The 24,825-nt window shown below is 42.9% G+C and overlaps 1 protein-coding gene across 2 annotated transcripts in view; it reads left to right on the forward strand.

Annotated features, from left to right (window-relative positions):
- Positions 1-24,825, forward strand: part of NEXMIF (neurite extension and migration factor) — a 211,682-nt gene that overhangs the window by 139,751 nt on the left and 47,106 nt on the right. The window contains exon 4 of one of the 2 annotated variants that reach the window (XM_081897762.1): positions 19,936-20,093. The exons of the other annotated variant lie outside the window; for it this stretch is intronic. The gene's annotated coding sequence lies outside the window, so the exon portion shown is untranslated. The remainder of the gene's footprint in view (positions 1-19,935; positions 20,094-24,825) is intronic. 2 annotated transcript variants of the gene reach the window in all.

Here is a 24,825-nt window from a genome sequence, read left to right on the forward strand (position 1 = left end):
AGCTTCCCATGTTAAGAGTGCAAGGATGGTAGCACTATGAGGGGACTGCTAACAACTCTCGGTACCCTTAACAAATTACAGTCATACCTCGGGTTACAAATGTTTCAGGTTGTGTTTTTTTGGGTTAGGGACGCACCAAAACCCAGAACTAGTTATGCCAAAACCCAGAATGGGTTACTTTCGGGCTTCAGCGGTCACACATGTGCAGAAGTGCCGAATCGCAACCTGCGTGTGCGCACAAGTGGCGCTGCAGGGTGCGAACGCTGCGGGTTGTGAACATTCTTCCCACACGGATCACGTTCACAACTTGAGCATCCATTGTACTGTCTCCAGGTTTCTTGCGGAGCGGGTGGAGATAAAGAGACACTATTACTGGTAAAGCCTTCTAAGAATACCTTGACTGGATGGTTCAGGTGTACCTACAGACATGTCTCTCCTTTCTCCATCTTCTCCCCTGCCTTGGAAGCCCCTCCCCCCCATTCTCCCACACTCCCATGCATTCTTGTTGCTTCCCACTGTTGCCCCCCCCATAACCCTCAAGTTTACAAGGCGGCAACAATGGTGGGTCCATCCTGTGGAGAGCAGGTGCCTCAGCATATTTAAGGGCTTTCATGTAGCCATTGTCTTTAAATGGCTGAAATTCAGACTTAATTGTTTATTTAGAGATGTATGCCAAGAGATGTATATATATATTAGGGTAGGGGGCAATGGAGCTTGGTATATGGAACTACAGTACTGCACCATGCTGGCTCTACCGATTTCTCATATTGAAAGTTTTGTCCTGCAACTAATTGACTTTACAAGGAATCAACATGGCACTTAAAATCGATGTTTATTTTCATCTGGTATGCATAATTTTTAGGCATTGCATTAAAATCATCACAATCATTTAAGACTTTTTAACACCGTCAAAAATAGAGGAAGTTGGTGTGAGTTTTGACGTTTAAAGTAAGGGCTTCATGTGCAAAGCCAAACATCTAGTTCAGTGTTAGGCACCCCATTTATATTCAGAGTGTAATTTCAGATGGCTGCTAATCTGAACAAGATAAAAAAAAATCATCTTGATGGACTTCAAAACTTGTTTTAATTAAGTTTCCCCTTTCATCTTACCAAAGCCCTGCATTAGTTTCTGCATTCTCTCACACAGATAAATGGGAGAAGTCCCAATTACAGAAAGACATGCACAGTCCCAACGCCACTCCCCGCCCAACAGAAGGAAGGCCAAACCAGGATTATTATCTCTGTTTTCTTGCCACTTGAGACATTAATATTGCAGAACCCCTGAGAAAGGGGGGAGCAGTTATACAGACAGTGACTGGGAACATTGTGAAGCCACTGTGAATGAGTGGCTGAGCCAATCCATTTATTATAGAAATCCTTTGGAAACAAGGGTATATCAAAAGGGGTGTGCAGGTGAGGGAAGCTGGACCCTTCCTTTCCCATGCCTTAGAACCTATAGCTCAGTGGTAGAGCATCTGCTTTGCGCGTAGAAGATTCCCAGGCCAATCCCTGGCATCTCTAGGTAGGACTAGAAATGTTCCCTGTCTGAAACCTTGGAGAGCTGCTGCCAGTTAGTTTAGGCAAAACTGAGCTAGTATGACACAGTATAAACCACCTTCCTACCTGAGCCTGTGTCCCCCTTGCTTTCTATGTAAACAGGGCACATATATGCTATGGTGATGAGTGGGACACCCAGCTTTATGTATATTACACCAGTGTTAAAATACTGACATTGCCTGCCTGCTAGCTGCTGAACCACGTTCAAGTTCAGCATTCTAGCACAAGAGCGCTGTCCCCTCCTGAAATTTCCAGCAGCTGGTACAGTATTCAGACGCATTTTATTGGTAGAGCAATTGAGCCATTCAGGAAAGCGAGAGGCATTATCGGAGTCCAGGGACACTTCCCAGCCACACAGTGGTGTGGCCTGTAGAGAGTTCTGGGAGCCAGATAGTGGGCCATTTGTCCCCTGGGCCTGAGGGAACATCTTCTGGTGGGTAGGGGGAGATGCGGGAGAAACATTGTGCTTGCCCTCAAGGCACAGCCACTTACTTTCTTACCTAGGATCCTTCGCAAGTCGGCTGCACACAGTAGTTCCAGCTTTCTGAGTTTATGTATAAAAGTGGCAAGGGGGTTGCTAGGTACAGTGGTACCCCAGGTTACATACGCTTCAGGTTACATACGCTTCAGGTTACAGACTCTGCTAACCCAGAAATAGTGCTTCAGGTTAAGAACTTTGCTTCAGGATGAGAACAGAAATCGTGCTCCAGCGGCACGGCGGTAGCAGGAGGCCCCATTAGCTAAAGTGGTCTTCAGGTTAAGAACAGTTTCAGGTTAAGTACGGACCTCCGGAACGAATTAAGTACTTAACCCGAGGTACCACTGTGTCCATTCCATCAGCTTCAGGGTCTCTTTGGAGTATTGCCAACAGACCCTCTCAGGAAATCTTTTTTAATGCTCCCAGTTTCCTTTTAATGTCATTTGTATGAATTGTTAACTTTGAATTGTTAGTGTTATAGTGATACTATTTTTAAAAAATGTATTATGTCTACTGCACTATTTGACCAATAATTTCCTGTAAGCTGCTTTGAGAACCAATGCATCTATGACTAAACCCTGATTGGATTTAGGCCCACCTAAATGCCACATTGTTTATTTGCATGATTTCAGGTTGTCCAGACTCCTTCATCAGGCATCATGGTAAACAAAGCAATGGGTGGGAGGTCACATATAGAAGGCAAAATATAAATTAATAACTAGTAATATATTTATCAGTCCTAGTGGTTGATAAGAGCTGTTGCCACCAAGCCCTGCTTGTAAGCTTCTGAGAAACAGCTGGTTGTCTGTTCTTAGCCACAGGCCACTGGACTAGATAGACCTGCTTACTGAACCAGCAAGAGCTTCCTATGTTCTTATGCAAAGTGCAGGGGTCTTATTTTCTCCTCCTCTTAACTTCTCTGCTTTTCTGATAACTATTGCTGCCTCCCCTGCCCACCCACCTGATCCTCTGTCCCATGCTATGTTCTTGTAACATAACACAGGTGACTGCATTTTGTTAGGAAAGTGTCAGCTACATTTGTCAGGATAATGGTTCCTAAGCATTTCCTACAGGGCCCACCAACCATTGGCATTTGATTCAGGCAGCTGATTTTGTTGGTTCTGATTGCTGCTGTTCATCTTTTGGTTGTTGAGTTAGGGTTTTGTTTTGATTTATCATTGTACTATGTCTTCAATGCTGGGAAGGCATCTAATATATAATTATAATAAGTTAACAAAAACATCATTCTGTGCCCATTGTGATGCGATGCCTGACAGTTCCCACCCATGATGTGGAGGTGAAATTTCTTTCACCTCCGAGGCAGCAAGGTCCCCAGTGAACCTGAAGGGATGCTGAGTAGATTTATAAGCCACAGGACAAAGGTGATGTGCTAATGCTTTTTTAAATGACCCACATAAGTCATGTAAGATCTTCTCCCCTAAGCAGGCATTTGATACAGAGTAAAGCAAGAGTGGTCTCATTTTAGTCAAGAATATAAATTAATTGTGTCGTTACATAATTCCCATCAGAGGATTTGCAGGGGCTCATCATAGTCCGGTATCTGCACAAATTTGGGGTGGAGTGGGGTGAAAGTAACAAAAGACAAGGCAGGTTGCACAACATCGGTGGCTATGGCCTAAGGGAGGGACGCTGAGGGGGGAGAGATCCTCCACAAAGTGTGTTTTACTCCTGGAATCAAGGGTTGTCTTCAACATGAAGTACCAGATCCAATGCAGTAATTTAGCACAGGTATTTTATTTGCAAGCAAACACCCATATATGCACAACACACATCAGCTGAACTCAACCTTCTCTTAACTGAACAAGGTAACTGGCAGCCTAGCTCTTAACATTCTGTTCATTTCAAAGATACAGTAACATATTGTCGCCAACAATATATAATGTAACATATATCCTCCCGGGGGTGTGTGCAAAGGGGTGTTGCATAATAGGAGAGAGGAGGAGGCATGGAGTTTTGAAAAAGTAGACAATGACAATAATCCACCAACAGCATACAAATCAATATGGCTAACCTGATCCAAAACACCCACCCACCCCACTCACACACCAAAACAAAGATCACCACAGCCAATCACAAACAAACAACCACACCCTAGGCCAACCCCAACCTCTCTCACCACAAAAAGAACACAAATGAACAGCACAAGCAACACTGACACCAAACTCTACATATATTAAGCAAAATAGAAACATCACCACCCGCCCCCCCCATCTTCCCCCCCTCCCCCCAATGTCTCAACAAATGAAACTGATTTGTAAAAATGTTACATGGAAAAAATACGAGTGACATTACACATACTTCTGTAAAACAAGAAAAATTTTAATTAAAAAAAAGGAGGGAGTAAGAAGCATGGGATTGAAAGGAGGAACGGCAGGATAGGAAGGGGTGGTGGCTACATACTTCGGCATAAGAGAAAAGTTTGCTTAGTAGTTGCAGCTCATAGCTGGAGGCACACGAAGGAGGTCACCAGGAGGGTGGTCTGTGCACAGGGGTGGGTTGCACAAAAGGAGGAGGCATGGACATGGGGATGAAGGTAAAAATGGGTGAAAAGTAGGACTGCAGATCAGAAAAGGGAAGTGACTTCCAAAATGGGGTTGGGGAGGTGAAAAGCAAACTTAATAGTTGCATGTTGTGGGGAAGCAGAAAGCTCTAGGTGGTTAATATGGAGCGACTGGTCAGGGGGTTCATGAGTAGAGCGAGCAGGGACACAGCCCTTAGTAAATGTAATGAATGATATCTAGCCTGGCATTTCCTGTTTCCCACAGTGGCCAACCATACACCACTGGAAAGCCCAGGAGAATGGCATGAACACAGCACAAGCCCTCTCCCACTGCTGTATTCATAGACATAGTGTCCATCCTGGATGTAGCATACTGCCATCATGTTTAGTAGCCCTTGACAACCTTACAATACCCAAATTAATCTCCTTAGAGCGGGGTAACTATTATGGTGCCTTCTCTATGTTGTGGATTGCAGTCTCACCATCCCTGGGGCGGTTGGAAGTTGCAATCTACAACATATGGAGAGCACCACATTGGCTACCACTGCCTTGGAAGAAAAGGAATGCTGATTATGTGGTTGTGGCAGTGCTGCTTTCACCTGCAACCCCACTTCTGTCCTGGGATTCCAAGACTTTCTAATGGTCCCTCCAAGTGGGCATGTTGCAGCCACCTTGCTGAAGTTAAGTGGGCCTCATTCTGGGTGGTATGTCACCTGGGAACTTCAAGTACACCAACTTGAGTTCCAACTTGAGAGATAGGATTCAGACTAAATAAAAAGAACAGGAAATGTTAAGCAGTGGCCTTAAAGGGGGGAGGGAGCTCCCTCCTGCAGTAATCATTGTAAACATTTAACTGTGTCTGGTTTCGAATTATTGGGTCATGTTTTATAGATGGGAGGGCTTGGCTCCAAAGGTTAGGGATCATAGTCAAGGATCATTACAAGGAAAAGCTTGGTGACAGAACCATGATTAGAAGCAATCATTTCCTGACACTTCAAAGACCTATCTGTGTTTCTTTTTGATCTTGGTCAGGAAATTCTTTTGTCTCCAAAAATCAAACAGCAGCCTAGAAGACTACTGCTGCCTTGGGGTCTAAAGATTTCTGAGTGCTTAAAATGCACCACGGGAGAGTCTTTCCCGCACCCCACCCTTATGGACAATAAACCGTAGCAGATTGTACTGGCACCCTAGCCCTGATACCATGATGGCCTACTGCCTGAGAACTAGTTCAAAGTAATTATATGCCACGGGATTCATTCACAAGGAGCCATAAGTGCCATCATGTTATGTTTTTGCATTATTTCTCTTTGCACAAGGCAGAAGCTGGGTAAGGGGAAAATGTAATTCTAAAGGAAAAGAGGATTGTCGTAATTGTGTTCCTGTGTGTCTTCAGATTCATCTAAGACCTGAAGTTATGTTTACTTGTTGCTTGGCAATACCCATCTTAAAGTATCACCACCATAACAACTTCCTTTCTCTTCTTCCTCCCTTTCCTCTTCATTTTCTTCTTCTTCTTCCTCCTCCTCCTCCTCTTCTTCTTCTTCTTCTTCTTCTTCTTCTTCTTCTTCTTCTTCTTCCTTCTCCTTCTTCTTCTCCTTCTCCTTCTCCTTCTCTTCTTTCTCATCCTCCTGCTCCTTCTGGTACAATAACATTGAAAATGGCAAGGATGGGTGGTAGAATAGGTGAATAATTGGGGGGGGATTTTTCATATCCTCCCACCAATCCCCTAACATTACAATGATATCAGGTGGTGATTGTCAGGACTTCAAAGCACCTCACACAGCTTCCAAAGAGATCTATGATGCATTGATAAGAGTGTCACTGATCAGCAGCCCTGAAGTATCACTTATCAGCTGACAGGAAGAGACTTCAAGCCTGTTTTCTGGTTGCACAGCTGTGTTCCCCAGCAAATCCAGCCATTCCTGTACTTGTTCCACACCCGACAGGTGACTACGGCTTAGGGAAAACAGCTTTGCAGACCAGATTTGGTCAGTAAGTTGGAGGTGTACCCCCTCCCACTGGCTCTGTTCCCTCAACCTTCTGTAAGCCCTGGGGATTCATGGGCCCTTGTCAGGCCAATTTTGATGGGATGATATTGCAATTTATGCACTTCCATCCCACTGTACATATATAAACCCCCTGGAATATGTAGAAACAACTCCCCTTTTCTGGGTGGCCCAAAGTGTTTCTAAATGGCTGGATAACCAGCCACCCAAATTTCCTACTGCAGGGAATGATTTCAAGCATCAGATATTCAGAACTCTCAAAAAGTTTGATGAATTAAAAATAAGGAATATGGCCTTTTAAAAAAATAACCATGATTTACAAAAAGCTTATTGCTTGGTTATCTTTTTATTATTTGTTTTGCTTCTAATTTTTCCTCTTTCTTGCTGTTCACCGTAAGGTTTATTCGCACGCATGATCAGACTGCAAGCTTAAGGAACCTGATCAATAGCTACAGGGGTTAAAGAAGCGTCCTTGCATTTATGAACTGCATAAGTGCATTAGGGAGACATTTTCAAATCAATGGGCATAACAGCCGAGTACTGGGCGAGGTGCTTGACTTCATCGCACTAGTTGAGCATTGCAAATTACTTGTTGCAAAACATTTAATATATGTGCACCTGCACCCCTAATCAAAGCAGAAAGCTTCGTTTTCTTGTGTGCATTTGCAAATTATAAAAAAGTGGGTATTGACTTTGGGAATATTGTCTCTGTTAATTATTTGGGGAATAATGTCTGCAGCAGGAAAATAAAATAAAAACTAGACCAGGCAGCAGAAAGTAAGTGATTAAATGCAGTAGATTAGATTCCGGATCAATCTTGGCACCAGAATAAGAGCTGGTGTTAAGACTGTTTTTAGGACAGGCCAAGGTATAAGCTTTTTAAATAAGTAAAATAATTGTGCAGAATGAAATGGCATAATTTTCTACTATGTGCTTTTTAATTTTTTTTAATTCTGCACCCCATCTGTAACCCCTAAACACATTGCTTGTAGCAAACTAGCACACAGAAGAGAGAGTCTTAGTGTATATTCTGTTCTTGGTGTGCTGCTTTACTAAATGTGGGGGAGTTTAATGTCTGGTGAGGAACATTCAAAATAGGACCCTTCACCAATGGTAAGATGAGGCAAAGTCTAAACCTAACATTGCTGCAATTTCTAACCTGTTTTCATCACAATAGGGCTTGTACAGCACTTACATAGTAATGTGTGCTGTTACTGTTGTGCAGAGGGTCGTTTTCTTCTCCTCTCCCTGAAAAGAGAGAGAAAAATTAATTATTCTCTGCATGTCTGTGAACTGGGAAAGAGCTTCCATGTAAGTGGGTCCAAGCACAATTTTCAGACAAGATTGACTCTATATCTCTTATTTAGAAATTAAGCCATAAAACCTGACACAAGTTTTTGAATTCATGCATTGTTTACACCTACACTTCCTTTGCCAATGAACCTAACAAACAGAAAACTTATTTCCAGTTGCAGGCAGTTCCACACCCCACACCCCGCCCATAAATCAAGTCAAGTCAACAAACAATTGCAGTAGCACCTACTGACTGATAACATACGGCAAACCCCTAAAGTTGAAACAGTTCACCTCCTCTCACGATTTAGCTGTGCAAGTGAAATACTGAATCCTCAAATTAAAAAGTTGTTCACAACGTTGATGCGAGATTTAATCTTCTGTTGGTCTATTGTTTGTTTAAACAAACTTTTTGTAAACCTTAAATTGTTATTAGTTCCTCCTACAGATAATTTTATTTTAGCTTTTTATGTAAACTGCTTTGGGGGTTGTTGTTGGTTGTTGTTGTTTTTATAATCGGTGTATAAATTGTATGAAATAAAATATGTAGTTCCAGGATGTGGCCAAGGAGATGTTCCATGGAGATACAAAAACCTCTCCAGCAGCTGACAGCTGTAAGTCTGGGTGCATATAAACCAGCCAGTGCTTTTTTCCTGGGGGTACTCAGTATCAGGGTACCCTGTATCAGGTTTACCATGGGTACGCAGTATCAGGACCTTTTTTCTATTCTATTTTTAAATCAAATTTTTATTATGTTTTCACATAATGCATCTTAAGAACATCATACATTACCATTCATATTTTTCTGTGACTTCCCATATTACTCGATAAGACCTTCCCCCCCCCCTAAAAGAAAAGCACTGGTTTAAAGTGTGGCATGTACTGTGCCAACTTCATGGTGAGTACCAGCTTCTTTTTCTTCTTCTTCTAGAAGAAAAGCATTGCAACCAGCAGATGGCATTACCCGCTTCTGGTTTCTGCAGCTTCAGCCGAAAAGAAGTGCAATTAATACCTGCCCCTGCCCCAGTTGCTTCTTGTGTAGGTCACAAAATTCCCCATCAAAGAATGATTTCAGCCATGAAAGATAAGCCTACGTTTTTGCTGCTTTATGTAACAGTAACTGCAGTGGTGTTGGAATAGTTCAACTTTTGTAGACATGGTTGCAGCTGCAGTCTACAGCAATCAGTCTTCTCCCCACCAAACAGCAGAGTACCCCACAACCAGTGGCACTGTGGTCAGAGTGAGCTAGCCTGGCTCTTACTTGTTCAGGGTGGCTCAGGAGATGGCACAACAACCCCCTAGTGTCATTTGTTGTTTTACCTTTTCCAAACTGTTACAATGAAGCATATTGTACAGTAAAAAAGTGCACTGGGTGGATTTGGTTTTGCTTTGCAGTTTTGATGCAGAGCTTGCGCACAAACAGCATGGGCTGCCACTTCCTAGTTCACACTGAGAAGCAATTTTTAACTATCTCCAGGGGCACAGCTGAAAACCAATGAAGAAATCAAACAGAACAGGGACTGGACCCAAATATGCCACCCCCCCCAAACCACACAAATTAACAGGGGGAATACATGCAGAAGCACTCCGTGCACCAGCAATTTAGTTGCAAGGCTTTACTTGATACCTGTACTTTTTATTGAAACGTTGTTGTAACAGCACCCACCCACCTACCTTGCCCCGATCCACAAATCAGTTTTGCAACTTAAGATCAATTTCTTTTGCTCAGGTGAAATGTAAGCATAAATGTGGATAAAGCCATACACGCTGCATATATGGTGATGAGTTCACTTGGGGCATGAAGGGAGAGGCAACACCAATGACTGATCCAGTACATATAGAAACATACATCTGTAGAGTTGGAAGGGACCCCAAGGGCCATTTCGCTCAGGCTTCTACAACGGAGGGATCACAGTTAAAGAGTCCCTGGCATATAACCATCCAACCTCTGTTTAAAACCCTCCAAGGAAGGGGAGTAGCCTGTTCCACTGTCAAACAGCTCTTACCGTCAAAAGGTTGTCCGCAAGGTTGAGTTGTGATCTCTTTTCTTGCGATTTGGATCCATTGCTCTGGGTCCTAGGCTTTGGAACAGTAAGGATCAACTTTTTTCCGTCTTCCATGGTGCAGCCCTTCAGGTGTTTGCATGTGTGAAAGAGAAGTCACAGAGCTGTATTCATATAGTGGGCGAAAGACCTTGTGCATCCACCCGTGAATGCCAAGCCCATGCTCCGCCTCCATGGGCTAAAAAGTTTCTTGCTACATATAAAAAAAACCACACCAAAAACCTACGCCTGTTCATAAGTAATTATTTTCTCATAGGATTAGCAGTTTAATATCTGAAATTGCAGGTCAGGAAGCCTTCGGAAATGTTGACTGTCATCTCTGATTACTATCGGTGTATACAGTTGCTACATTTCTTCTCTTTTAATTGCTTTTCTTACCCAAAGCTGGAGCACTCCCCTCCTCTTCCTGTAACCTTGCACTTTAAAATCCAAGTTACCTAGGAGATCAAGGTTAGGGTGTATCATTAATGATTAAGACCATATGCCTAAAACATATGGGTGTTTATCATTTGTAGCTTTGATGTCACATTGCAATTTTGGCAGGGCACTCGCACAGCTTTGCATCTGAGGAGTCTGTGTGAGGGCCTGAACCTGACTCTTCCTGGGGTCTGGCTGGAAAACAAGGCATGGCATCATCTGAGCATCGGAAAGGATACAGAAATTCTAATCCCAGAAACCAAAGTTCATATCCTTAATGGCAAACTCAACACGTATGCCTTGCACCTGGATTTTGAATATGATCTTACGCTCTTCCTCCTCACCCTAGTGCCATTATTATTATTATTATTAGTCACTTTTTGCCGTGGCAACTCATGGCAATTAGTCACTTTTTTACCATGACTTACGAAATGGCTTACGAAAAGAAAACACATAAGCATATTAAAACCAGAAGGGAAAAAAATACATTAAAACATCCCACCAACTCTAAAAGGCCATAGATAGTTAAAAGCAAAGGTTAAAATCCTGGTTAAAAAGGAAGGTTGGTGCCAGGTAAGCCTCCCTGGGGAGAGTTTTCCACAAGCAGGGAGCCACCACAGAAAAGGCCCCGTACTCGTGTTGCCACTCTTTGGACCTCTCATGTAGGAGGCACACAAAAAAGTGCCTCAGATGATGATCTCATGGTTTGGGTTAGTTCATATGGGGAGAGGCAGTCCCTGGGCCATTTAAGGCTTTATAGGACAAAATCAGCACTTTTAATTAGAGCAAGAACAGCAAGGAGTCTTGTGGTGCTTTACAGACTTAACATATTTATGATACATACATTTTTGTGAACTAATATCCTTTTCAGCTCCTGCCAACCTAGCAGTTCAAAAGCACATCAAAGTTCAAGTAGATAAATAGGTACCGCTCCAGCGGGAAAGTAAGTGGCGTTTCTGTGCACTGCTCTGGTTCGCCAGAAGAGGCTTAGTCATGCTGGCCACATGACCCGGAAGCTGTACAGTGGCTCCCTCGGCCCATAAAGTGAGATGAGCGCTGCAATCCCAGAGTCGGTCACGACTGGACCTCATGGTCAGGGGTCACTTTACCTTTATCCTTTTCAGCAGGCATACAATTTAGGGTTGGCTTTTTGTGATCCTTTTTTTGTTTAAATATTAGCAATTTTAACATAAACATTTGGAAACTTGCCTCCTTCCCTCTTGTGGGGGTTATTTGTGTGGAAATGTGACTGTGGGATTTTCTGTATTCTGTGTAACTGGGGTGAGTTGGGGGGGGGGAGGGAATAACTCTGGCCTGCTCACTTTTCAGTTTCAGCCCCAACTATCCTGCCTTAAATCATTGGGAAGGGCACCATGTGGAGTGCAATTCAACATATCTCCAGACACAACCCCAATTACCTGCATATATATACCCCCAAATTCTGTTCATTGGTACCTCGGGTTAAGTACTTAATTCGTTCTGGAGGTCTCTACTTAACCTGAAACTGTTCTTAACCTGAAACACCACTTTAGCTAATGGGGCCTCCTGCTGCTGCCGTGCCGCCGGAGCACAATTTCTGTTCTTTTCCTGAAGCAAAGTTCTTAACCTGAAGCACTATTTCTGGGTTGGCGGAATCTGTAACCTGAAGCGTATGTAACCTGAAGCATATGCAACCCGAGGTACCACTGTATTATTTAGCACCACATCAGACGTGCAAAAATCCAATGTCAATCTCATGACATCTCCCAGAAACCCACCCTTACAGTGGTGCCTCGCAAGACGAAAAGAATCCGTTCCGTGATTCTCTTCGTCTAGCAGTTTTTTTGTCTTGTGAAACAAGCCCATTGACAGTTTAGCGGATTAGCGCTACAACGGTCTAGCGGCTTCTAGCGATCAGCTGTTAAGCGGCTTATCAGCGGATCAGCTGTTAAGCGGCTTAGCAGCTTAGGAAAAGGGGGGGAAAAGCGGGGAAAACCCACGGGGACTCGCAATATTTTTTCGTCTTGCGAAGCAACCCCATAGGGAAATTCATTTTGCGAAGCGCCTCCAAAACAGAAAACCCCTTTGTCTAGCGGGTTTTCCGTCTTGCGAGGCATTCGTCTTGCGGGGCACCACTGTACTTCTTTCCTTCCAGTGTATACACCATGGAAACAAAGCTTTATAAAAGTTTTGTGTTCATCCCACTATAACAGTTAGTGTCAAACCTCTTTGACAGGTGTAACGCTATTGCTCTGTCGAAATCCCATGTTTTAGTCCAGTATGTGTTTCCTGATTCTGAATTCAGGTTCTGGTGCTTTGAACTGATCTTGCATAGGCTTCATTGTAAATATAGGGGGTCACATAGATTGCAGTTGCACAGTCCGTAACTCTGTCATAAATGGTACAATACAGTCATGCTAAATTCTCTCATATGATAATATGGATGGAGACATACCCAAAACTGGATTTACCGGTGAACCCAATTGCCTACCTGACTTCAAGAACTTTTTAAAAAGTCATCAATAGCATAGACATGTGCACATAAATGGTCAGCAACTAAAGAACTTTGCTCCAAATCTAGGCCCCTGAAAGGAGGTTCCTGGCCCCTGATTCACCAACTCGGAGACAAAAGTGGTGTGGAGGTGCTTCTGTGGCTACGAAACTTGCTAGCTAACAATTTTGGAGGGTTGGACTTGAAATGATTGGTTTTGGCACCCAGTGGGCCTCCTAACAAATGCAATGGCTGACCAGCCATTTGTTGGGGGAACGAATGAAAACATTCATGAAGGCACCAGAAATCCAGGAACTGTGGTTTTTGCAGCATTTGTTTTCCAATGACACAGCTTCATGTCTATGTGTGTTTTTAATTATAAAAATCTGAACAAAACTGAAGCTAATTGCTGCAGTCTTAAGTGATGTTGGCATCATTTTCTGCAGTGAGAGATACATTTATTCCACAGTGCAAACGGCCAAGGACCCCCAAATTTAGAACAATCATGATTTACTGTGTCTCTTGAGCGAAGTGCATTTGTTACCTTGGAAACAAATAGCTGCAGTGAACAACTAGATAAAATTTATGGAATCATCATCAATAAAACTTGATTATAAATGTGCAAAACCATACACAATTTGATGTTGATGTGCAACATGGTGATGCAGTGAATAGCCATTATATATCTACTTGCATTTTTGGACAGTGGAAGGATAGTTTTTTTTACAGTGGGGAGGTGTTGTTGTTATTTAGGCAGTTTGTGAAGAAATCGTCTGCTCTTTTTCATATTTGGGGGCATTTAATTTTAACTTTCAGTTTAGTGTCTCACAAAAATTGCGCGCTGTCCTTGGTGTAAAAAAAAAATCCAGAATGGTAGCAATGAAAACTGAAGAATGTGGCTGCAGATTATTCCTGCTCTTCCCCTGAGTCTAGGGGTAGATTTTATTCAATATAAAGAAATTACCTCATGCTTAGTTGGTATTGCTACTGACTTGGATTTTCTTGGAATTTGGGTAACAAGTATACTCAATAGTATGCAAAAAACGAAACAAAATCCACTGAGATCCGCCCTGTCACTATGTACTCATGCTGGCTTCTAATTTAAACCTGTTTATTTATTCCAGCTTTTGGTATTTCTTAGCTTCATACCTAATGAGTGTCACATTGTGTTTTAAGATTATTCATTGTTGTTGAATTTGCTGTTTTAATTGTCAGCGTAACTGACCCTGAACACATTCTGTACTCTGTAAACCGCTCTGCACACTGATGCTGTTAAATTGGGACCTCTAAGGAGCCTCATATGGTCCCACATCCCTTACATTTTAACACCTCAGAGGTGTTAAAACTTAAGGGATGTGGGACCATATGAGGCTCCTTAGAGGTCCCAATTTAACTTGTGGAGACTCTTCTGTAAACACACAAATTAGTCAACCATCTTCATATGCTTTAAGTTTAGGGTAGTTTTTAATGTTTGATGTTGTTGCTTTTTTATTATCGCTATTGATGTTCTGTTGGGAGCCGCCCAGAGTGGCTGGGGAAACCCAGCCAGATGGGCGGGGTATGAATATTATTATTATTATTATTATTATTATTATTATTATTATTATTATTGCTAAAGAGCTGAGTTGCTGCCAGTTCGTATTGCTGAACTCATCTTTGCTAGCTGATGGGCAGGATTGAGAGGGTGAATTCTAATGAAATCCTACAAATCCAGAGTGGGAAGCTCACCTCAGGCATTCCAATTTGCATAGTGAATAAAACATCTAGACCTGCGCCTAGAATCCAGGAGGGTATGGAGGGATGTGGGAAAACCTATTTAGGTTTGGATAGCGCTTTTTTCCTTTAAAAAATGTTTAGGGGTACTCTCATTTTCCTACTCATATTGAAATTAAAAGGTACAGGTAAAGGACCCCTGACAGTTAAGTCCAGTTGCGAAGGACTCTGGGGTTGTGGCACTCATCTCACTTTACTGGCCAAGGGAGTCTGTTTGTCTGCAGACAGTTTTTCTGGGTCATGTGGCCAGCATGACTAAGCCACTTTTGGTGAAACCAGAGCAGCGCACAGAAACGCCATTTACCTTCCCGCCTATTTATCTACTTGCACTTCGATGTGCTTTTGAACTGCATCCTCTTCTCTGGTTTTTGGCAGGATGCAGAAATAGGGCAGCTGGAGGCTTCATGGTCTTTAGGCCAGTTTGAAGTAGATGGTAGACCTGTTTTAAATTTCTTTTGTTGTCCTGTAATTCTATATTAATTGCCCTTAGCATTGGGTTTGGCCTCAATCCCAGCGAATATTAATTTGTTATGCCACTGGTAGTCATGGCCCTATGACATTTTAGCTGCAATCTCCTCTCTGTTTGTTTCATCTGTCATCTCCTTTGTTCTTGGCTTATTGCTAACCCGTGCCTTTTTGAATCCTCAGCCACAGGTGAGGGGTTTTGGCACTAGGAAATATGGCTTGATATCATCTTCCATTCAAAGGGGATAAATTTTCCACCTGTCCTTAATTTGCATTTAGGTGGTGTTGCTGCTCTGAGACGTTGAGTGCCCTTCTTTTCTCAATGATGACAGCATTTTGGGTGGCAGGGAGCTGAGGGTGCTCAGGCCCAGCCCCCAGATGCTCAACACATTTAAATATTAGGACCTTTTAATCTTGAACTATGAGCATAAGAGCCCTACAAAAAGAAAAAAGGCTGGGGAGTAATCATTCAGGGTTTTGCACCGGCATCAACAATTATAAGAAGGTTAGCAAAAATCACGCTTAGATGATGGAATAAGCGCAATCAAGCACTTGTCATAGGATAATTACAGTGTATTTTAATTTATTTTTACTAAGCATATTTGCAATCCCATTTAGGATCAAAATGCAAATCTCACTTGAATCAAGATCCCATTCCCTGCAAACCCGAAAGGTTCACTTTCTCTCTTCAACTCAGTGTACAGCTCACGATTTTTAACTGCAGTTAGCTATTCACATTAGCATGCAGAAGTATAAGACAAGTTGAGCCTCTTTTGAAAATAAATTTAGTGACTTGCTAAATTCTTTCTGTTATCTTTTTAAAAGATCTAATCCCCGCTTTGTGGGGACTTGAGGGGACTTTTTTTTAAAAGGGGGGTGCATTGTCAATAACAGCAATGGCAGGCACTCCTGATGAATGAAAATAAATATTTTAAAGTCCCAACCAAAAGCAAAGCCTGCAAGAGTGAGAAGGGAGCAATATATAATTTGGTGTGGCATTATGAAGCAGAGCAGCTCTTGACAAGTGAGTGATGTTAAAGGTCATCTGCCATTGCTTACAGCCTTTTTGGAATGGTAGAATTAAGTTCAAACTCAGGATGTTTTTTGTGCCTTAAATTTCTCTAGGGATATCCTTCATAATGTCTTCATGCAGGATAACACTGCAGTAAACGAAACACAGTGCGCAGGATTAAAGGGTTATTTCCCTTGTGTGTTGAGCTGACACAGAATGCTTAAACCTCAGGATGTTTTTGAGTTGTCTCTATCTTCTGGAGGTCCTCCTTCTTCATGACAACAGCTCTTTCTAGTTTTTGCTTGGGAGGCTAATTTTGCCCCCAGTTTAGAAAAAAAATTGGAGCCATTTTTGTGCACCGGTAAAATAAAACTAAAATGTGCTGGGGCACCTATTTTTTCAGCTCTGGTGCTGTATAAACACAGAATGGCTGCCCATCTGGTTGTCTAACTCAGGCTCCTAAACAGATACTGTCCTGATCACCCACAGAGACTAAAGAATCTGCCCCAGGCAATTAGGAAGAGGACTATGAATTGGTGAATTGGACAAGAGCTGAGCTTCCCCTTCTATTTTGGGCCCCATCCAACTCTACAGCTCTATGATCTTACAAAGAGGGGAACTGAGAGTGTGGGCATTGCTAGTGAGTTGGTGGCTCAGCTCAAGGTTGAGCTAGGTCCTTGTTTCCTTCTTTTATCAGAAGCACTTGGCCTTACCTGGCAAAAGGTTAACCTTCCCTGAGCTACTTCCAGAAAATCCCTTTGGAACATGAGGGACCTGTTCTTGCTCCACCATGAGGTCCAGAGGCTTCTGATTACACTCAGCAGCATCTGGACTTGGCTGGCAGCACAACATGGCAACCGTTGGCAAGGAGGGATTCTTTGCTAGTGAAGTCTGCCTTCCTCTCCATGCTGGCTGGGCCCAATGCAAGCTGTAGCCCAATGCATTTGCAGTAGCCAACCAGATACCTCAAGAGGAAACCTGCAAGCAGGACCCGAGAACAAGAGCACTCTCCCCCTTGTAGTTTTTAGCAAGTGGTGTTCAGAAGCGTTTCTGCCTCCAACCATGGAGAACATAGCCACCCTGGTTACTAGCCAGTGATGGAGCCTTACCTTCCATGAACTTGTTTAATCCTTTTTTTTTTTTACACCATCTAGGTTGGTGGCCTTATGAGAGTGAGTTCCATAGTTTAACTATGTGATGTGTTAAGAAGTACTTGCTTTTCTCTGTCCTGAATCTTCCAAAAGTCATATTCATTTGATGACCATGAATTATAGTGTTACAAAAGAAGGGGGGCAGGGAGAAAGAAACCCTTCTCTATCCCCGTTCTCCTTCCTATGCACCAGTTTTTCAGCTTCTGTCATTGTCAACTTTTATTCGCCTTTTCTCTAAACTAAAAAATGTTTGGGGAAGCTGTTCTAAAGATACCGTCAAGCATTGTCTTTACCTCAGGGTAGATGCAAAGCCAAATACACACCATTTATTGCAGCAAGAGTAGAAAGTGATGATGTTGCTAATAATAACACTTCTGCTTAAAGGCAACCAGCAATATGCCAGGGTGCATCTGCACAGCACCTTATCTGTTGTTCTCAAAGCATCTTGGGCTCCTTTCCCAGCTCTGCCCATTACTTTTCTGAGTGGTCATGAGCAAATCAACCAGGGTTGTCTTCATTCAGGTTTGGTTTTGCTTATGCCAAGCAGCTGCTTGAAGCTCCAAGCTTTGCAGAGAATTTCAAGAGCTCTTTCAGAGAACTATGTAGGCACGTTACAGATCGCCACTGTTTGTGCTGCAGTGAACCATTATTTATGAGTCTCCAGTTCTGCATAATTCAACAGGGATATCACAGGGTCCTGCACAGAGAACCTGATTACGTATGTAAACAAAGGGAGCAAACCATTAGCAAGAGATGTCAGAAAGATAGGAAATTTTGGCTTGGAGTCTTTGAACACTGAAGCTTTGGTGAGGATTTTTTTTGTTTTATTTTAAAAAATATACATAACTGCAATCAAAAATAGTATCCATTCCAAATTATAGGAGCAAATAAGAGACCCTAATTGTGTTGTGGAAACATCTACAAAAATTAGATTGCAGTAATCTAGGCTGCTTCAACAGAGGTATAGTTTCCAGATCAAGGGAAATCTATTCCCAGAGTTCCTTGAGAGAAGCATTGACTGTTAAACCACACTGGAGTCTGTAGCTCTGGGTCAGGAACAGGGGGTCTCTTAGTAACTCTCAGCACCTGTAACAATTGATAGGTCCCAGAATTCTTTGGGGAAAGCCATGATTGTTTAAAGTGGTATCATAGATGTACGGTGGTATCAAATGTACGGTGTGAATGTGGCTTGTCCACCACTTGGGGAAATGTGTCAGGTCAGCTTAGGAACATGTATTGGGCGGGTAACATTTTGTCCTTTACCTCAAGCAAAAATAATAATAATGCTAATTAAGTTTTGGGAAGTAAGCTGGAGAACTCTAGGGCACTGTCAGAGCCCTCATGCTTCTTTCCCACAACTGAGCGCTTTGCTTACCCAGCTTTGGGAAGGCAGCATGACGGCTGCAGGGTGTGTGGGTGGGTGTCAAATGTTGCTGGGGGCCACAAAAAAGGCCTTGCAGGCCACATGTGGCCTTGGGGTTATATTTGAATTTCATTGTGAAGAGTACTTGAATAAATAATTATATTTGAATTTCATTGTGAAAATTCACTTTGAAATTTTAGCTCATTTTGAATATTTATTACATTTATATCTCACCTTTTGCTCTGAGGAGCTCAAGGTGGTGTACATGGCTTACCCCTTCCCTTTTTATCTTCATAACAACTCTGTGAGGAAGGTGAAGACTAAGGGACAGTGAACAGCCCAGGATCACCTAGTGAGCTTCGTAAATACTTGTTTCTGCTGCTCCTGTCAGTGACACGTTTCTTCAAACTTTGCCATAATCTGCATCCCCAAATATAATGCCAAAGAGGGAGAGATGAGAAGAAGGTGGACCAGGAGCAAAATGAAATCAGCGAACTGCATAGCTGTCAACTTTTCCCTTTTCTTGCGAGGAATCCTATTTGGAATAAGGGAATTTCCCTTTAAAAAAGGGAAATGTTGACAGCTACGCCAAACTGTAGAGCTGGGACCCCAGGTGTCGTGTAATCCACCCCCCTCCAATGCAGGAATCACAGCTAAAATATCCCTGACAGATGGACAGCCAACCTCTGTTTAAAAAACCTCTAAGGAAGGAGAGCCCGTCACCTTCTGAAAGCGTCCATTCCACTGTTGAGCAGCACTTGCTGTGAAATAACTTTCAATAAGAAAATAGATGACTTCATCACTGAACAGGCATAAAACTGGGAGTCAATGGAATAATGGGCAAAGGTTACTGGCCCAGTCAAGATACATTCCACCCCAAGGAATCACAGAGGGGTTCAAATTCTTACAGAATTCTTCCATGGACCCTTCTTACAGTGCATAGTTAAACTGTGGAACTCATACTCACAGGAGGCAGTGAAGGCTTTAAAAGAGGGTTGGACATCAATGGCTGCTAGCCATGGTGGCTATATTCTGCCTCCACAGTCAGAGCCAGTGCTGCTTCTGACCACCAGGTGCTGTGGGTAGATCACCTTCCCTCCTGAATGAAACCAAGATAGCATTCTGGAATCCTTTTGCTATTTAATGGATTTTTTAATTTTACAAATTACTTTGGCTTTTCTCCTCTTCCCCAGCCCCCCTGGTGCTGCTTCCATGATAACTGCACTTGAGTTGACAGATCCGGTATTTGTATGTAGGAATAAAAACAGTAGGAGGCACTTATGTAGATGCCACTAATTTAATTAAGCTTGATATGTAAGCAGAGCACGGGCATTTTTGTGCTAACCTGCTTGCCTTTATTTTACAGTCATCTTCAGCCTTCTTACGTCAGTTGCTGAAAATCCTTCCACTCTTCTCTTTGCCTGCCCAAAGACGGGCGCCAGGAGAGTGAACCTTGGGAGGAGAGAGGTCTGCAGACACAACTGTGGAGAGAAAGAAAAAAATGTGCTGAAATTATTTCAAAAGGTAAGAGGAAGGAGAGCATGTATACCCAACTGAAATAGCTCTGCGAGGCCTTGCATAAGAAGAAGGTCATATCCTGAGAGTTTCTGGGAACCCCAAGGGCAGCACAGAACATCCATTTTCCCCACCCATCCACATCATTTTTGTGGACAGTATGCTCTCTGAGTGGCGTGATTGCCATCGCCTCCATGATTGCTGCAGCAGTGTGTTGAAAACGTCTACCCTTGTGGTCAGGATGCACTGCTCAGTTATGTGCTGTACCTGTGACACCTACCTATATAAATAAGGAAGTTGTAATTGAAGGGAATGGGCTGGTTCTTAAATGGCAGGTTTGGAAGCAGTATTTAGGTTCAATACTATAGCAAGCCCATTTCATTTATTGCCATTGTCGTCGTCATCACCACCACCACCATCATCACCACCAACCACCAACCACCACCACCATTCATGAAAATTTCCAGGCCTTGTACAAACTTTTTTTTTTAATGACACAGGCAACTTTACTTGGATTCTCAAAATTTAACTTGTCTTTGCACCGGTGAACTTCATATTAATTTCATCCAGCCAACTCATTTCTCCAAATCAACTGTCTTTCACATTATGACAAGAGTTGTTTCAAAAATGGGAAGGGAAATTATGACGGTGGCTAAGCTATATCTGTCCTGCAATATCAAAATTATCTGTATATAAGGAGAGAGAGAGAGAGAGAGAGAGAGAGAGAGAGAGAGAGAGAATATTAAGCAGAGCATATTTTCCCTTTTCTGGCTCTCCAGAGGGGTGTGTGCATGTGTGTGTGAGTGCAAAGTGCAAAGTGCATTTCTTGGCCTTCCTTTTTGAATGGTTTGTGTTCTTTGCTACTGCTGCTGCTGTTCTTCTGTCTGTCTGTCTGTCTGTCTTTCCTTCTTTTGACCTGCTGTTGAAATGTGTTTGCATTCAATGAATTCATTTTTGAAAGCATTGGAGAAGCAGCTAATACATGCTTTTAATAGCAATAATGATTATAATCTTATGAAATCAGATGGAAAGTTAGACAAATGCTGACTTTTACATCTTATTCATACTTTGGATTATAATGAGTGCGGCCTGTTTTGATCATTTCTGTCCTGATTAATTTTAATGAAATACTATATATATTGTTTTTTTCTTGGCCAGTATTCATTTAGCCCTGTTTGGTTGCAAGATGTTGCTCTGCCACTGGCTCCTTACTTGTTTACTGCAAGGATTGCTGATCCTGGCTAATGCTGCAGAGTGCACACCAAGTGTGCATCATTCATTAGGTGTCACTTTAGCAAAGTTCGCTCATGCAGGGTTCGTAGTCAGGAGACAACATAGAACTTCGCTTGTGAGTAAAATGAGAGGAAATAGCGGAGCTAAAATGAGAGATGCCATCATTGCAAGAAGAGTGAATAATGAATCGACCCTCATCTGGTGTGCCATCTGCAACATGCATTTCAATACTAAAATATCATTTATGTATCTTTTTGTGGCATCGTGTTCTTACTGATTGACTGAGCTTGTTTTGATTCCTGGGAGGGAGGAAACAATTTTCTGTTATTTCATGTTAGTTTGCCAGACGTATTTTCCACAAGATAGACTATTCCCAAACTGAGCTGTGAGAAACGAAAGGGAATTGTTGAATGTTGGAACATTCAGGAAAACATAAAAGGAAATACATCTTTACACAGTTCATAGTTAATCTGTGGAACTCAGTCCCACAGGAGGCAGTGATGGCCACCAACCTAGATGGCTTTAAAAGAACACTATACAGATTCATGGGGCAGAGACTATTGATGGCTACTAGCCATAATGGCTATGTTCTGCCTCCACAGTTGAAAGCAGCAAGGCTTCTGAATATTAGTTGCTGGAAACCCACAGAAAGGGAGCCGGCTCTTCTACGTGGTATTGCTTGAGGGTTTCCCACAGGCATTTGGTCAACAACAGTGAGAACAAGATGCTAAACTAGATGGGCCACCAGAACAATCCATCCAGCTGTTATGTTCTTAAGTCCAAGGTTCCCATCTTCAGAGCAGGCTGCCTGTTTTATACCTGTCTGCATAACTGTTTCTGCTCTGCTTTCCTTCGGGGTGTGTGTGTATGTGTGAGATCAGATCACACAATCAGAGTAGGCTGCTTGGTGGACTCCTGCTATGCTCATTCTTACTCTCTTACACACTTTTGGGAGTGAACTATGTCTTCTGTTTTGATTCAGACAAAAGGGTGTGCCTCAGCTATCAGAAATTTTGAAGATTCTCGAGCTATAGGGATAAGTTTGGGGAATGTGAGAAAGACAGGCTTGCCTGGTACCTGGTGGGAACCTCATTGCTGGTGGCAGCCGGCTGAATTTTTGAGGAAAACGCATTTTTGGGGTAGTGTAATCTCTCCCCCTCCCCCGTCCTCCATGTTAGTTGCACACTGCTTAATCCCAACATTTGAGCATAGGGTGCCTTTGCAAATGCGGGTTAATGGCAGTTAGTGAAATCTACTTACCAGTATATGCCGCTTTTGGTGCAGAGGTTTACAGCTGGGATGCAAATATTTGTATGGAAACTTTATAAATAAGAGGCATTCTGAGACGGGGAAGCCAAATGGGGTTTAAAAATATAAATAGTGGGTCATTTCCTGCCCTGTAATGCCATCCCAAAATCTTCTGTGTGATTGCACCCTTGTATGTGGCAGGGCCAGCCCTAATCATGTTTTCTTCCTTGTTTTTCCAGCAGAGGCTGTAACCCTAGATGCACTCTCCCAGAATTGTGTCCCAATGAACTCTGGTTCCAATTAAACCTGTTTCTTCAATAAAAGCACTCAAGTACATGGCTGAGATGCCTTTTTCCTGTAGTTAAGTTGTTGTTTTTCCAAAGCAGGGTCTTCTCATTGAATGGGGACTGCATAGTGACCTACTTTAACCCCGTTTCCCTGGTGAAGGCTTGGGTAGTTTTTCTCTTCCACTTTTGCTCGGATAGTTGTATAAGAGATACTTGAGAAAAACTCTAGTTGCGTGTTCAGACCCAGAAATCTCCCCCCTAAATAAATCGACACTTGACTCAAATTTTTGGTTTGGTTTTTGGCAGAATTTAGGCCACAACTTTATTGATTACAGAAAGTGACTGGTTTCATAGGCTCTGGTTTGACTAGCTCCCTGCCTTGCAGGTAGCACTGACCCAGGGTTCCAGCATAGGTCAGCCAAGGGTGAACACCTGGATAAGCGGAAAGTCGGACATGGGCTAACTCCACCACCCAAATGTCCCCCTGGACTCAGGCACAGGCACCACCCCCTCTCAGGGGTTGACCAAACCATCGAATCCCTGGATTCCTTTAACGGAATACCCTTCACATAGGGATGACGAGAGCGTTCTCCCATCCCTATTACCTGAATGAGAGCCTATCCGCAACCTTACAAGTTGTGATGATTTGCTACGCGGCAGGCAAAACCCAAATGGCACAGCCAGTCAGCCAAGTGGGGAAGATTCCTGCCGTGCCCCAATGACAGACGACACACAACGGCATAGCAAGGTCAAGCGCAAAACCCTAAAAGTAGGGAGAGGTGGGCGGGTCTCACCACAATACATGCCCTTTTTAAGGGAGGACCCGATATACTAGATCGTAACGGCCCTTATTTTCTCCTTCGATCCCTCCCTCCCTGCCTTATGATGCATTCTTCACTGTGGACTGAAAAGAGTATGTATTTTGCACTTTCTCTTCATTGAAGATGCCACTAACGTACTGTGGCTATAGCTCCAGTGAGCTATAAGACTGTTGTAATGCTGATGGATAGAAGTTACCCAGGAACCTGGCACAGAAGTGGACATATTGCAGGTTTATTCCAATTCTGGTCATTCGGAGCTTCACTCCTTCCCTCCCTCCCCCCCTCTCTCTTACTTGTTTGGGTGAATCACAGCAATTTGGCTTCTGATCACCACCTCTTTTTCTTGCCCAAATCCCTGCTGTGAGAGCCCTCTCCCTTCCCTCCCTCCTTGTTTGGAAACTGTTCTGTCTCTGCCATACAAAAGTGTATTCTTAAACAGACTATGATGCTTGGGAATGAGGGCAAAAGGGTAGAAACCTTTCTTTGCCAATCACATCAGCAGCTTAAATAATTTGAGGCCACATGATCAGGGTGTGTAGTTTCAAGGTTGGCCAATCTGATTGTAGCAACCCCTGTGGCTTGCCTCTAATGACACCTGATGTTTTGTTAAGGGCTTGGCAAATAAAGTCATTTTGGACATCTGAGGGGGAAGCTTAGCGGTAAAGCATCTGCTTCACATGCTGAAGGCCACAGGTTCGGTCCACAACTTGCATCGGCAGGTAGGGCTGGGTTTGTCTCCTGCATTGAAATCCTGCCAGTTAGTGCAGACAACACCAAACTGAATGGAGTAGTGGTCTGACTCAGTAGAAAGCCTCTTCCTCCATTGGAGTGTGGTGCAGAGCATCCACCGGTCTAAGACTTGCGCTCTGTTTCTTTTGAAAGGCTCTCAAGATTAGCAAAGAGATTTGATTGTTGTAATGTTAATTTTCTTCAGCCTCTCATACAATCTGTTGCAGATGGAAGGCGTGACAAGTTCTTAAAGCACTGCCATAACAGGGGACATAAAATGGCAGCTGATTGGCAGAATGAGCGCACTTTTGTTCTCATATTAAAAACTTATTTTAATATTATATTTTTAAATTGCTGTAACCTGCCCTAGGACCTTATGGTGGAGAACAGATAAGAAATCAAATTAATAATGAAATGCCGATA

The sequence above is a fragment of the Podarcis melisellensis genome (genome assembly GCF_964234715.1).
Source record: "Podarcis melisellensis genome assembly, chromosome: Z".
Classification (NCBI taxonomy): Eukaryota; Metazoa; Chordata; class Lepidosauria; order Squamata; family Lacertidae; genus Podarcis; species Podarcis melisellensis.